At 45.6% G+C, this 14,179-nt stretch overlaps 1 protein-coding gene across 1 annotated transcript in view; it reads right to left on the bottom strand.

Moving 5' to 3' along the window:
* The window catches only part of LOC311228449 (cilia- and flagella- associated protein 210-like), a gene marked incomplete at both ends in the record, with an annotated part of 68,744 nt that overhangs the window by 15,310 nt on the left and 39,255 nt on the right, over window positions 1–14,179 (bottom strand). The window lies entirely within an intron of this gene.

Raw genomic sequence — 14,179 nt, 5'->3', positions numbered from 1 at the left:
ACACCTACGGGAGACTGCAATTCAACACTGGCCCCTGTAAATATCCTAACCCAATCATTCCAACCCCCTCCAATGTACAGTCATTTACCTAGTATGGTTTTGTCAATAGTTCAATGTACAATTGTGTTTGTTTGGACAGTGTCTCCTCCCCCCCCCCCCTCAATGTACAGTGTTACTTGTTTATACAGTATGCCCCCCGCCCCCCCCCCCCCCCCCAACCACCTCCAATGTAAATTACCCAGTATGGTTGTCAATATCCCAATGTACCCAACCCCCCCCACCCAACCTCCAATGTACAGTTTCTACGTCAAATGTATATACTCCCTTTTCTTGACTCCTTCTGTATCACAAACAGTACTGTATTTGCAAATCTGGTATGTCATAAATGTATAGATGTAGCAGTACTGACTATCTGTATGTCATGTATGTCATATATGTCTATATGAATTGAAAATGGGGGACCCTGATGGAAACAAGACAAACGTCTTTCTCAGGTCTGCATCCCCTTAACAATTGTATGTATTGAGCCGTACTGTATTGTACCCATTCTGCAATCTGTTAAATAAAGTTTTCATTCATTCATTCATTCATCCACTGACGGCACAAATGGCCTTCTGTATTTGTATTTGATTTGTATGTTTTTTCTTTAATGCCCCTGTTTTTATGTTTTATGTTGAAACTTGTTGTGTGCCGTGTTGGTCAGGACTCCCTGGAAGAAGAGATCTTGTATCTCAATGGGACATTCCTGGATAAATAAAAAATGATTATTCATACAATGATAGTGTCGTACGTGATTCCACTGCAAGGTGTTGAAATGTTTTTCAGAAGAAATCTATAGACCAGAAGAATTTCTTCCGCTTGCAACTTTCAGAAGAATTCTGTTGCAAGGGGAAGACATTCTTCTGGTCTATAGATTTCTTCTGAAAAGGTTCTGAAATTAATCAGAATCAGAAAGGTCTTTATCGACCAAGTAGTTTTCACATACAGGAATTAGCTTTGGTCATTTTCGGTGCGACATTAACGGACAGACAATAACGAACAGATGATAAAATAAAAAGGTGGAATAAAATAAAATGGAATATGAACTAAATTAAGACAGAAGCACAATAGAATAGAATAGAACTATGGACAAAAAATAGGCCAGGGCTGTACAACTGTACAAAATAAAAAGATGGAATAAAATAAAATGGAATATGAACTAAATTAAGACAGAAGCACAATAGAATAGAATAGCACTATGGACTAAAAATAGGCCAGGGCTGTACAACTGAAAAAAAAAAAAAAAAAACGTGGACTAAAATCAAATGGAATATGAACTAAATTAACCCTTTCACTACCACACTACAAAAGGTTAACTTTTTACTACCACACTACAGACGGTTAAGATAGAATAGAATGGGACTTCCGGTATGAGAGCAGACGGGTAACACATGGTGGAGCTCCTGGTCAAATGAGCGAAAAAACGGATAAATAGAGACCCGAAAAGTGATTAAAAATAAAAGATGCACACGAGAAGTAAGGAAGAGACAACGATTGTGAAGGAAAGAGAAATGGAGAACACACAAGAAGAGGAGAATTTGAAGAAACAGAGCCCCCGAAGCGAAGCCGAGAAGGGACAGGCGGAAGAAGGGGGAGGTCCCGCTGAGGCAGACACGGGAATGCCAGGATGGGCCGTGGTCATGCAGGCCGGGATATTGGAGACCATAACAGCGACGATAAAACTGAACATGGACACGATAAGGAACGATATTGGGAAGTTACGGGAGGAATTGAGGAAGGAACAGGAGGACTTCAAAGGTGAAATGAATACAGAACTCAAAAGGGTGGATGAGAAGATGGCGGAACAGGACAGAAACGTAACAGAGTTACAGACTAGAACGGCGCAAACGGAGGAATGGAACACAGAGATACACGAGGTGTTAACGTGTGCGATTCAAAAACAAGAACAGATGGAGACAAAGATATCGGACATGGAGGGGAGGTCACGGAGAAATAACATCAGAATATGGGGATTGAAAGAAGGAGTCGAAGGGGAATCGGTGACCCAATATGTGACCCAGTCTGGTGATGATGCCTACAAGTCGCCAGGGTGAAATGACAGACAGACACAATACAAAAAAAAAAAAAATTGTGTTTTTTTTTTTTTTTTATATAAATACAGTTTGAGAGTTGAAGAACATATTTAGTATAACAGTTTGTCCTCTCTCCACAGAGGAGAGGTGGGGGCTGGGTACATTTTAGCATCTGAATAGAGCTGCGCGTTGGGATTCAGATTCACTGAGCCAGGTAAAGGCATTCACACAGAGAGAGTCATTAACGTTAACAATGGACGCATTCAGGTGAGGGTAGTTGTCCACGCCCCCCCCCCCCCAAACTAGCTGAAATGTGAACATCTTTAAGAGGCATTTTCTCCCCTTGAGTAATCTAGACAACAGACTGCTTTACAAGATTTAAATGAATATATGATATTCAAAACATTCTCAGATTTCAAAGTATGACACATCATTTGAAAGCTTACATTCTGTACTTTCACAATCTGGAAAAATCTGGAAAATGAAAATATAGACATGTGGGCTAAAGCACTGGTCGCGGTCACATATGTGGAAAAGCTTATCAAGGAACAACTGGAGGAGACGGGACTGGAAAAAATGGAGATACAGAGGGCCCACAGGGCGTTGGCTCCAAGACCGAAACCGGACAGACCTCCGAGGGCGGTGATTATTAACTTTCTGAGATTTGAGGTTAAGGAATTGATACTCAGAACCGCGTGGACCAAGAAGATAGAAATCGAGGGGAAAAGACTGTCGTTTGATCACGATTACTCGACAGCGGTAGCAATAACACGCAGGTCCTACGCGGGACTGAAGAGAATTCTGAAAGAAAACGGAATGAAATTCCAATCACCCATGACCTCGCTAAGGATTCACTGGAAGGAAGGGACGGTGACGTACGCGACGGCGCGGGAGGCGGCGGAGGAGATGAGGCGACAGGGGATGAAGATGGCGGAGGACGGAGAAGGAAGGGGACAGGAGGGCCAGACGCTGAGCCTGCAGCAGAGATTGGAGAAAGCATGCAGATGGACCAGAGTAGGAGATCGAAACCCGGGAGAGGAGGGAAGAGAGAGGAGAAGGCAGAGGTGAGACGTGACAGACCGAAGGCGGAGACGGACGAGGAGGCCAGAGACGGAGAAGGAGGGGAGAGGAGGCGGGAGGAGACGAACGGATGAGTACACGCACAAGAGATTGAAAAAACTATCCAAATAGAGACAAAATATAGAAACTGAAATAACATATACATAAACACACATTCCCAGGTAGAGGCAGGATATAGGAACGAACATAACGTATACATGGACACATAATACACATGCTGATGGAGGAAATAAATGGAAATATAATTAGGTATGATAGACGGAACACAGAACATATTGAAACAAATACATAGACACACGCTGCGAGTAACACAGTTGGAAGGGATTAAGGGGATAAATGGACATCACATAGAAAATAGAGGGGAGGAAAAGAAAGTAAGAAGGGGTACACAGAAGACACCACACACGGGTTTGGGAGGAAGGAGGGACATTGGAACATATGAGCCACATTGAGAGGGACCTAGGAAATGGGGGTCTTTGATCAGAATGAAGGACAGAGCGCTTTTGACCAGGAGCTCGACAGCAATAAAAACAGTAAGAAGGCTGGACAAGGGGAGCTCCAGTAGCTCACCGCGTACCTCGAGCGCTATTTCGGCGCCGGGGACAACCGTGCTCGTCACGGATCTGGGGTAGCAAGTTCGAATCCCGGACAAAGCCGTAACTTTCTCAGAGTGTCTTCCCCCATCTTTACCCCCATTCAACCTGTTTCTGTCGGTCACACTTGACCAGAGAAAAAGAGCGATAAACGCAAAAAGAGCCAGCGGAATGGCCAAAGTAAAAAAAAAAAAAAAGAAGGCTGGACAAATATGACGAGCGGTTGGGGGTAAAGGTTTCAAACCCCCAAGCCGTCAGGAGTAGGCCTCTCACTAGGAGAGCAATTACTCCTCACCCACCAGCAGGGGACAGGGGGGGACACAGGGACCCCCCGAACGCCTTGGGAGCACTTTATGTAAAGTTTATGTTTTTTATTTATGTTAATCATTATATGTATTCGGTGAAGAGAGCGGAGGCTACAACCGGAGGGGGGAATGAATGTGACATGGGGGGGACTGACAGACGAAAGAAGAAGAAAGATGACAATGGTTAAAGGTATAAAAATGATGTCGTTAAACGTTAATGGAATGAATAATACGATAAAGAGGGGCAAAGTGATGTTGAAATGTAAAAAAAGTGAGATGGAAGTGATTTTTCTGCAGGAGACACATTTGGTAGCACAGGATCATGAGAAACTGAAGAGATTTGGATATGAAAATGCATACTATAGTTCCTTTAAACGGAACCTGAGGAGAGGAGTAATCACGTTAATCAAAAACACAGTCAAATTTGAATTGATCAAGGAAGTAAGAGACAAGGAGGGAAGGTTTGTTCTGGTGAAGGGAAAAATGGAGGGTCAAATGATTACGTTAGTGAATGTTTATGCACCCCCAGAGAGTGAGAGGGATTTATATGAGACCATTTTTGATATGATAGTGATGGAACTAGAAGGGATATTGATATGCGCGGGAGATTTTAATGTAGTACTGAATCACGACCTAGACACCACGAGTACTAGAAAAGGACGGGCACCAATCAGTAGATATATGAATATTCAGATGACGGAAATGGGAATTACAGATGTTTGGAGGGGGATGCACGCCATGGACAGGGAATACACACATTACTCACACCCGCGCGTGACATATGCGAGAATAGACTACTTTTTGATGACGACGGGGGACAGTTACAGGGTACGGGAGAGCAGAATAGGAGTAGCGGACATATCGGATCACAGTGCCATATATCTGACAGTAGATCTAGAAGGGAGACGGAGGAACACGATCTGGAGACTAAATGTAGGAATATTAAATAACAAGGGGGTGGTGAGTCAGATCAAGGAGGAGATAGCCAGATATAAGGAAGAAAATGACAACGGGGCAATAGATCCGAACATTCTATGGGACACACTGAAGGTGGTGATAAGGGGGAAATTGATGGAGAAGACAGCAATGCTGAAGAAGGCCAGAACGGAGACATATCACAATCTGATAGGGAAGCTGAAGAAGCTAGAGGGGAGACACCAGATATCAAAAGAACAGGAAACGCTCGGAGAAATCAAAGAAGTAAAGGCCAGGATAAATAGGGAATTATTGACGGAAATAGAAAAGAAAGCGAGGTTCATGAAACAAACGTACTATGAAGGGGGACCAAAAGCGACCAGACTGTTGGCTAGGAGAATTAGGACGCAACAGAAGTTGAACACGATACACACAATAAGGGATACAAAGACTAATGAAATATTGAGAGACCCAGCTGAAATAGAGAGGACATTTAGAGAATACTATGAGAAACTATACACACAGCCAAAAGCAGCAGGAGAAGAGGAAATAGAAGCATATCTGGAGAAGCTAGAGTTACCATCGATAGGGAAAGAACAGAATGAAGAATTAAATAAAATAATTACGGAACGAGAACTGGAAGAGGCAATTAGTAGAGCTAAAAACAACAAATCTCCAGGGAGCGACGGATTCCCATCGGAATTCTACAAGACATTTAGAACGGAATTAGCACCCATGTTAGGGGCGGCGTTCAGACACACGATGGAAGAGGGCAAAATGCCCCCCTCGTGGAAGGAAGCCATAATCACCACGATACCGAAGGAAGGGAAGGATAGAGAATTATGTAGTAGTTTCAGACCTGTGTCCATACTCAACGTGGATTACAAGATGTATACATCGATAATATCAAAGAGATTTGAGACGTTTATGCCAGACATTAAAGATGAAGATCAAACTGGATTTATTAAAGGGAGACAGACACAGGACAACGTGAGAAAGACATTACACATAGTAGAAGAGATACAAAAACAAGGTGGTAGCGCGGTACTGATTAGCCTAGATGCAGAAAAAGCATTCGACAGTGTGAGCTGGACATTTTTATATAAAACATTGATGAGGTTCGGACTGAACGGGAGGGCGATGAAGATGATCAAGGCGCTATATCAAGAACCGACAGCGAGGGTTAAGGTGAATGGCAGCCTGACGGATAGAATCAGATTAGAGAGGGCTACCAGACAGGGATGTTGTCTCTCACCAACGCTCTTCGCCGTTTTCATAGAACCACTGGCACAACTGATCAGACAGACCGAGGACATTAAGGGAGTAAGGATAAAGGGAACGGAATATAAACTAGGCCTATTTGCGGACGACGTGATAGTATACATGAGGCAACCAGACAAGAGCTTCCCGGCACTGATGGATCTACTGAAGGAATATGGCCACTACTCAGGATACAAACTAAACGTGACAAAGACACAGACCTTAGCATGGAACTATACCCCAACGACGGAAATTAGGGAACAGTACGGGATAAGATGGGACATGGACAAGATTAAATACTTAGGGGTGAACATCACGAGAGGGGTGGGGAAACTGTTTGAGGCGAACTATACACAGATAAATCAGAACATCAAGAGAGACTTGGAGAGATGGACAGTAATGCCCTTGGACTTCAATTCAAGAATAGAGGTCATTAAAATGAACATACTAGCAAGGTTACTGTACCTGTTCCAATCACTACCGATACAAATACCACAGAATCAATTCAGGGAGTGGGACAGACTGATATCGAGGTTCATATGGGCGGGGAGAAGACCACGGGTCAGATATAAAACACTACAACTACTGTTACGAAGGATCAGATTAAACCGAATATATATATTTACTGATTGATATATATTGCATAATATTTGTATATCGTCTGATATCCCTTGTGTATTCTTTGTACATATACACGGAATATCCCTTTAACCTAGTACAGACCATAATATTTCGTTCTCCTATTGGACAGCGGTCCCTTAGGCGCCACTGCCATACCCCCAGGGTCTGGTTCAAAGTCACCGCCAAAGACATGCCTGCACATGAACGGCTCTGCGCAAGAATACGAGACAGGAATAAGGCTGGTACTAGTTTGTTCGCCTAACGTATAAATATGGCACAGGTGAATACAGAAGTAGTTCGAGTTACCCAAGTGAAGCCTCATCCACGATACAACGTGCGGTGAAGTAGGGCCCGTTTGGCCCCAAATAGAGCATTGAGACCGCGTGCGAATTGATAGCTGAAGTATCAGAGTTTAACGCTGTACCGTCGAGTTCGACCTATTCTATTAATTCAGTAATAGTCTATTTATGTATAGTGTACCATGCGGCTACCGTTCTACAGTGACCAGCATCACCAACGTTTCCTCGTACCAGCTAGTGTGCTTATCCAGGCTGGGCAGCTTACCCTGGCGCCTTCACCCGAGGAGCCCTAGACGAGGACCGTGTGGACATGTACACTGGATAACCTACCCGACGACTACATAGCCCTTTTCGGCTGGATTATATTTGCTTTGGTCCTGTATCTGATGGAGCGGAGAATCGTCTACACCCACAACTGTGTGGGATTTACCCTGTGAGGAGCATCGTCGAGCCCGCCTCTAGGACGCCCGAGGCTGGCTAGCTTTCTTCAATGCGGAGCTGCATACCGGAGAATAGCTGCTGCTTTCGTCTGCCGATCAAGGGAGTAATGTACCGTCTCCCATAGCAGGAGCTTATTGAGTCCCCGTTGATCCAGACTTTCGTTACCGACAAATCCTCTCCCCTTGCTGGCCTACAACCGGAGGGACCCTACTATTATCTCCCGCTGCCTTACTAGTGTACCATAGATATAATCCCTAAGATACAGGTGGTATTCATTATCTCCTGCGTAATATGATAATGGACTTACGTTATTGATTTACTCACGCACATTCTTCGCCTTATAAGCGCGACCCTATGTAAAGTATTGTTATATACTATCATTGCTGCTAATAAATATTATTATAACCCAGTTTTGTGTGGAACCGTGACATTGTGGAGGTGTTCTCATCATATACCTGTGTACTGTATGGCCAGTAGTAATGTACATAAGACAGTAGTGGTTTAATGATACCATACTTATTAATACAGTCAGGGAATTGTACCCCTCAGTTACAATTGGTCCTTCGAGCCGGATGGTAATTAGCGTAATATTAATATAATATTAATATTAACATGGCCGATGATGAACACTCCACAAACGGTTCTCCTAAGCTAGATCGCCCGGAGCGCAGACGGCAGCCACCTCTTCACCTAGAGGACTACGTTGTCAGTCCAATACCTAGCTTTAAAAAGAAGTTAAATACGGATAAAGTAACTAAAGCGGATAGTAAAAGTATGTCAAACCCTACCGACCAGGCGACCCCGCCAGTAGAGACCCTAGTGGGTTCTAACGTAACTGACCAAGCTAACGGGGGGGACCAGGAGGGACCTGACATGACTTTACCCCCCGCCGACGCCAACGAGGTAGTCCCCGGAGAGCTCCAGGATAAAGAAAGCGCTCCAGGGACGGAACCCGACCCACTACCAGAAGAGACGCACACCCAGGAGATGGATCTCCTCGGAGCGCGACAGGAGAACGGATCTCCAACGAGCACTGCCAGAAGCCGATCACCTCCGCCTGTGTCTTCCCCCAGCGAAGCGGACAAGATGCTGGCGCAGGCACTCATCGCCACCCTGGCAGCCTCCACCGAACGCGATCGACTTCAGGGTGAACGCGATCGACTCCAAGCGCAACAGACGAGCGAGCGCGAACAAGCTGCAGACGAACGAGAGCGCCTTCACGCGCAACTCCAAGCGCAAGCCCTCAGTGAACGCGAACATTCTGCAACCGAGCGAGAGCGCTTCCAGGCGCAACAAAGGAGTGAAGACGACCGCATAAGACTGGAGACCACACACCTTCAGACGGAAGAGAACATTGAAAAGAGCCGCGCCGAGGCGCAGCACGCCGCCGCCAATGCGCAGCGCGACGCCGCCAATGCCCAGCGCGAAGCAGCGCGCGACGCCGCCCATGCCCAGCGCGAGACAGAGCGCGACCGGCTGCAGGCGCAGCTGATGGACAAATTGCTTGCCATGGCGACACCCGCTCACTCCGCACGGAGCTCCCGGAGATCATCACGACAAGGGTCTAGGGCACATTCCCCTACCCGACCAAGCGACCCGGGACCCCGCCAACAGGAGGATCCTGTCCACGTCTCCGAACCCCCTCCCCGGCCGGTCCATACGAGACCCAGCAACCGGGAAGAACCGGACCACGCGGGTCACGTGACGCGGTGAAGAAGATGGCCGCTTGAGAGAGAGCTGCTCGCAGCGGCATCTTGATTTATATCCTAAAACAGTATCCTTAGTCGGCAAATAGACACAACAAAGTCATCATAGAGGAGCGATCATCTTGGGAGTCTGAAAATGGCGAGCAAACAGAAAAACCCACCTCAGAGTACCACTAAAAAGGAAGGTTTACGCTCGGGGGGTCCCAACGTGGACCAAGATGGCGATGATGAATCTCCTACTACAGAAGAAAGTGCAAATTCGACGGGGGAGGACATAGCGAATATTTTTATAATCCTGAAGAAAATATCTAAAGAGATGCAAAGCTTGGGTGAAATTCGCAAAGCCACCATGTCGATGGAAGGGAAACTGACATCACTCGTGTCAAGGATCAGTGACGTGGAGGGGAGACTGGGCTTTCTGGAGGACGCCGACAAACAGCTACAGTCTGAACCACCCGCTACCAGAGCTGAGATGGAGGCTATCCGTGATAAAATGGACGACATGGAGGACAGAAGCAGACGCAATAACCTACGCTTCGTCGGGATACCGGAGGGCAGCGAGACAGGGGACGCAAATACCTTCCTCGAGAATCTCATACCGGAGCTGCTGGGCATCACTACCCCCGCTAAGGGGTGGTACATCGAGCGTGCTCACAGACTGACTCCCCGCTCCGCCCCGGAGGACCGAAGCAGAAGCCGCACGTTGATCGCAAGATTCTTTCGCTCGGGAGATAGAGACAAGATCCTAAGCGCCTCGCAGGAGAAGGGAGAGCTGAGATGGAATGGAAAACGAGTCATGATTTTCCCTGACTATTCCAGGGGCACACAGGCTAAGAGGGATGCCTTCAAAGACTGCAAGAAAGCCCTACATGAACGGCAGGTTAAATTTGCACTGCAGCGCCCGGCCACACTCAGAATTGACACCGGCGAGGGATCCAGGCGCTTTGACAACCCGAAGAAAGCCATGGATTTCATCCGAAGCTCGCTGAGCAAGCTGGCTGGCTAGCTCGCTAGCTTATCTGAGGGCTGCTAACCTATTCAAGGTCCAGCTGAGTGCAGCGGTATGAAAGGGAATCATCCTAGCCGGTAAGGTGTAGTATATTGACTGTGAGCCAACTGGGGACTAGCCTACAAGACTATTGAACAATGCAGTGACTTGGTTACTTGCTACTTATCCCCCACGTATGACATTTGCGGTATGAATTGTTCTATATTCGCTCGTTATGGATGAGCGGGGTTGATATTTTTATTTTTTATTTTGATTTCTTCTCATTTCCTTTTACTAGCCTACCGGCTGTCCTTCAATATCCCGTTAGCGTTCCTTTAGCGTTAAACGAGCTGGATTCTCGCTAATTCATTGAGAATGAATGATGTCACTTTATGACAAACGTGCGCAAACTTTTGCCAAAACAATGCCGCGGGTGGGCGGCGCTCAGAGCGAACCACTCTACCGACGGATCATGGACCAGAATCGTATCTGTCGGTGTTTTTGTTTTAGTTTTTTTTTTGTGTTTTTTTCATCACGCTATGTTTTGTTTACAGCGTGTCATGTTTTTTTTTATTGTTTTTTGTCAAGAGCCCTGCGTTTGTCGACATGGTTAAAAATACTTCACTTAGTTGTCAGTATATCATCGGTCATTATTACTATTCTACACGCCCATGTCTGCTCAGAATAATAATAAACTGTGCCTCGCCACATGGAATGTAAATGGATTGGGTAATGTAATCAAGAGGAACAAGGTACTTTATAAATTGAAATCCTCCAGGTATGATATAATGTTTTTGCAGGAATGTCATTTGTCATTGGATGAATCAAAGCGCTTATGTAAGGGATGGGTGGGTCACGTGTTCTGCAGTGCCGGTACCAGTCAAAGTAGGGGAGTCATTATACTAGTGAACAAACAGCTGCAATTTAAATGTCTGAGAGAACTCAAAGATGAAGAAGGGAGGATTGTCATTATTTTGGCTGAGATTCAGGGGAAAGTATTTATCCTAGCCAATACATATGCTCCTAATGGGGATGTCCCAATGTTTTTTACTGACCTGGAATGTAAATTAAATGACATGGGTGACTATCCAATCATATGGGCAGGGGACTTGAATATTACTATGGATGCTGTTCTGGATAGAAGTACACCAACCACTGCTAGACCCCCCAGATCAACCTCCACAGTGGGAGGAATGTGTTCTGCCCTGGGGCTGGTAGATGCTTGGCGTACTCTAAATCCTAAGGGGAGGGACTATACTTTTTTTTCTTCGGTTCACGGTGTATTCTCAAGGCTTGATTATTTTTTTATCTCTAAAGATCTGCTCCCATCTACATTGGCCTGTTCAATTGGCAACATTATAGTGTCAGATCATGCAAGGGTGACCCTTGAGCTGCTCCCCATTGACCGTGCAAAGCGGTCCTCTAGATGGAGATTTAACTCATCTCTATTGCAGGATACAGACTTTAAAGCCATGCTGAAAAATCAGATTGATATGTATATAGAGACAAATGTTCCTTCTGCGCCATCAGCAGGGGTTGCTTGGGAAGCTCTGAAGGCTTTTGTGAGGGGTCACGTAATTCAATATGCATCATATAAGAAAAAGCAGAACGCCAAAAAAATGGGCGATTTAGAAAAAATGCTGCTGGTTGCGGAGCGTCAGCTCAAACAAAAAATATCACCAAATAACTTAAGGCTTGTAACTCAATTAAAATATGAGTATAACTGTATCCTTTCGCAGAAGGTCGAGTTTGGATTGTTTAGGGCCAGGCAGAATTACTTTGAATCGGGGGACAAAGCCGGGAAGTTGCTGGCCAGGTATATTAAACACAAGGAGTCATCATCCACTATTTCGGCTATTCAGGTACAGGGGGGAGCCGTCGTGACTAAGGCTAGCGATATTAACAATACTTTCAAAGAATACTACATGGGTCTTTACACTTCCTCTTCCAAGGCGACACAGCAGGAAATTCCTTTATTTTTTAGCAGGCTGGATCTCCCTACATTAGACGCGGCTCAACGTGAGTATTTAGACGCCCCAATAACGGAAGATGAAATAGCAGAGGTTATTAGGAAATTGCCGTCCGGTAAAGCGCCGGGGCCTGATGGTCTTACAGCTGAGTTCTTTAAATGCTTCTCAACAGAGTTGACACCTCTACTGCAGAGTATGTATATTGAAGCTTTGGATAGAGGCTATTTACCCCCCACCCTATCACAGGCCTTGATATCTTTAATATTGAAAAAAGATAAGGAACCCTCCGAGTGCAAGAATTATCGTCCAATTTCCCTGATTTCCCAGGATGTAAAAGTGCTTTCCAAAATATTGGCAAACCGTTTGGATGGAGTAATATCCTCCCTGGTGCATCCTGACCAAGTTGGGTTTATTCGCAAAAGAAATTCGTCTGATAACGTCAGACGCCTTATCAATGTAATGTGGGCAGTCAGTAGCGATAATGAACCAACGGCCGCCATCTCACTGGACGCGGAAAAGGCGTTTGACAGCGTAGAATGGGAGTACTTATGTTCAACCCTGGAGGCGTTTGGTTTCGGTCAGACCTTTATAAAATGGGTGAAGTTGTTGTATAACCAACCGGAGGCAGCGGTGCAAACAAATGGGATAATCTCCTCATATTTCAAACTAGGCCGCGGGACACGCCAAGGGTCACCCCTTTCTCCTTTGCTCTTCTGTTTAGCGCTTGAGCCCCTGGCAGCAGCTATACGTAAGGACCCAAGTTTCCCTGGAGTTACAGTGGGGGGCACGGCCCAAAAACGTATGCTTTATGCAGATGACATTTTGCTTTTTGTTACAGACCCAGGCAATGCTGTACCCGCACTACTCAAGACAATAGATACGTTCTCAAGATTTTCAGGGTATAAGGTTAATTGGTCGAAGTCGGAGGCTCTTCCCCTAACGTCCTACTGCCCCAAATCACTATTTAAAGATGGCTCCTTTCAGTGGCCTGAAAAGGGTATTCGGTATCTAGGGATTCTTTTCCCCAAGCAAGTAAACGACATTGTTAGTGTCAACTTTGACCCACTACTAGGCAAAATCTCAGCGGATGTGGAGAGATGGGCTCCCCTTTTCTTGTCACTATGGGGCAAGGTTAATGTTCTTAAGATGAACTGCATTCCCAGAGTAAACTACCTCCTCCAGTCACTGCCGATAGCAATACCTAGCAAGTATTTTAAACAATTTGATAGAATATGCAACACATTCCTGTGGAACGGTAAAAGACCCAGGATGCGTATTGGTAAACTACAACAGCCTGTGGACAGAGGTGGCCTGGGTCTCCCCAAATTATTACTATATCATTATGCTTACAGTTTCAGACATATGACACAGTGGGCCCTGCCCCCTGAGAGAGCGCCTCCATGGTACATAATGGAGCAGTCGGTATACACACGGCTGCCCCCACTGTCGTATATTACAGCTAAATTACCACCAACTGCCCGAACTCACCCTATTATCTCTCACATACAGGCCGTATGGAAGAAGGTGTCTCGCATCTTTCATATCAACCCCCATTTAAGCCTGTCAGCAGGCTTATGGGCCAACCCAAAATTGTGTATATGCAGATCCCCCTTTATGTGGAAGGAATGGATAGACAAAGGCATCCTCACCCTGGGGGACCTCTATGAAGACGATGCATTAAAATCTTTTGAAAAACTGATTCAACAATATCAGCTGGCCAACAATCAATTTTGGAGATATTTACAATTGAGGCATCTTCTCATAGGCACATTTGGCTCGCCACAGACCCTCCCCCAGGGTACAGACCTGCTGAAAAAGATTTTGGCTATTTCTGGGTTGGGACATGAGGCCTCGGTCTACTATTCCATGTTTATCGACAGGGAGGGCAGTGGGATATCCTCTGCTCTCAAAATAGTCTGGGAAAAGGAT

This window comes from Notolepis coatsorum, assembly GCF_963971535.1.
Source record: "Notolepis coatsorum genome assembly, chromosome: 5".
Classification (NCBI taxonomy): domain Eukaryota; kingdom Metazoa; phylum Chordata; class Actinopteri; order Aulopiformes; family Paralepididae; genus Notolepis; species Notolepis coatsorum.
Note: the sequence above shows the minus strand (reverse complement) of the source record. Positions and strands in the feature narration are given on the sequence as shown.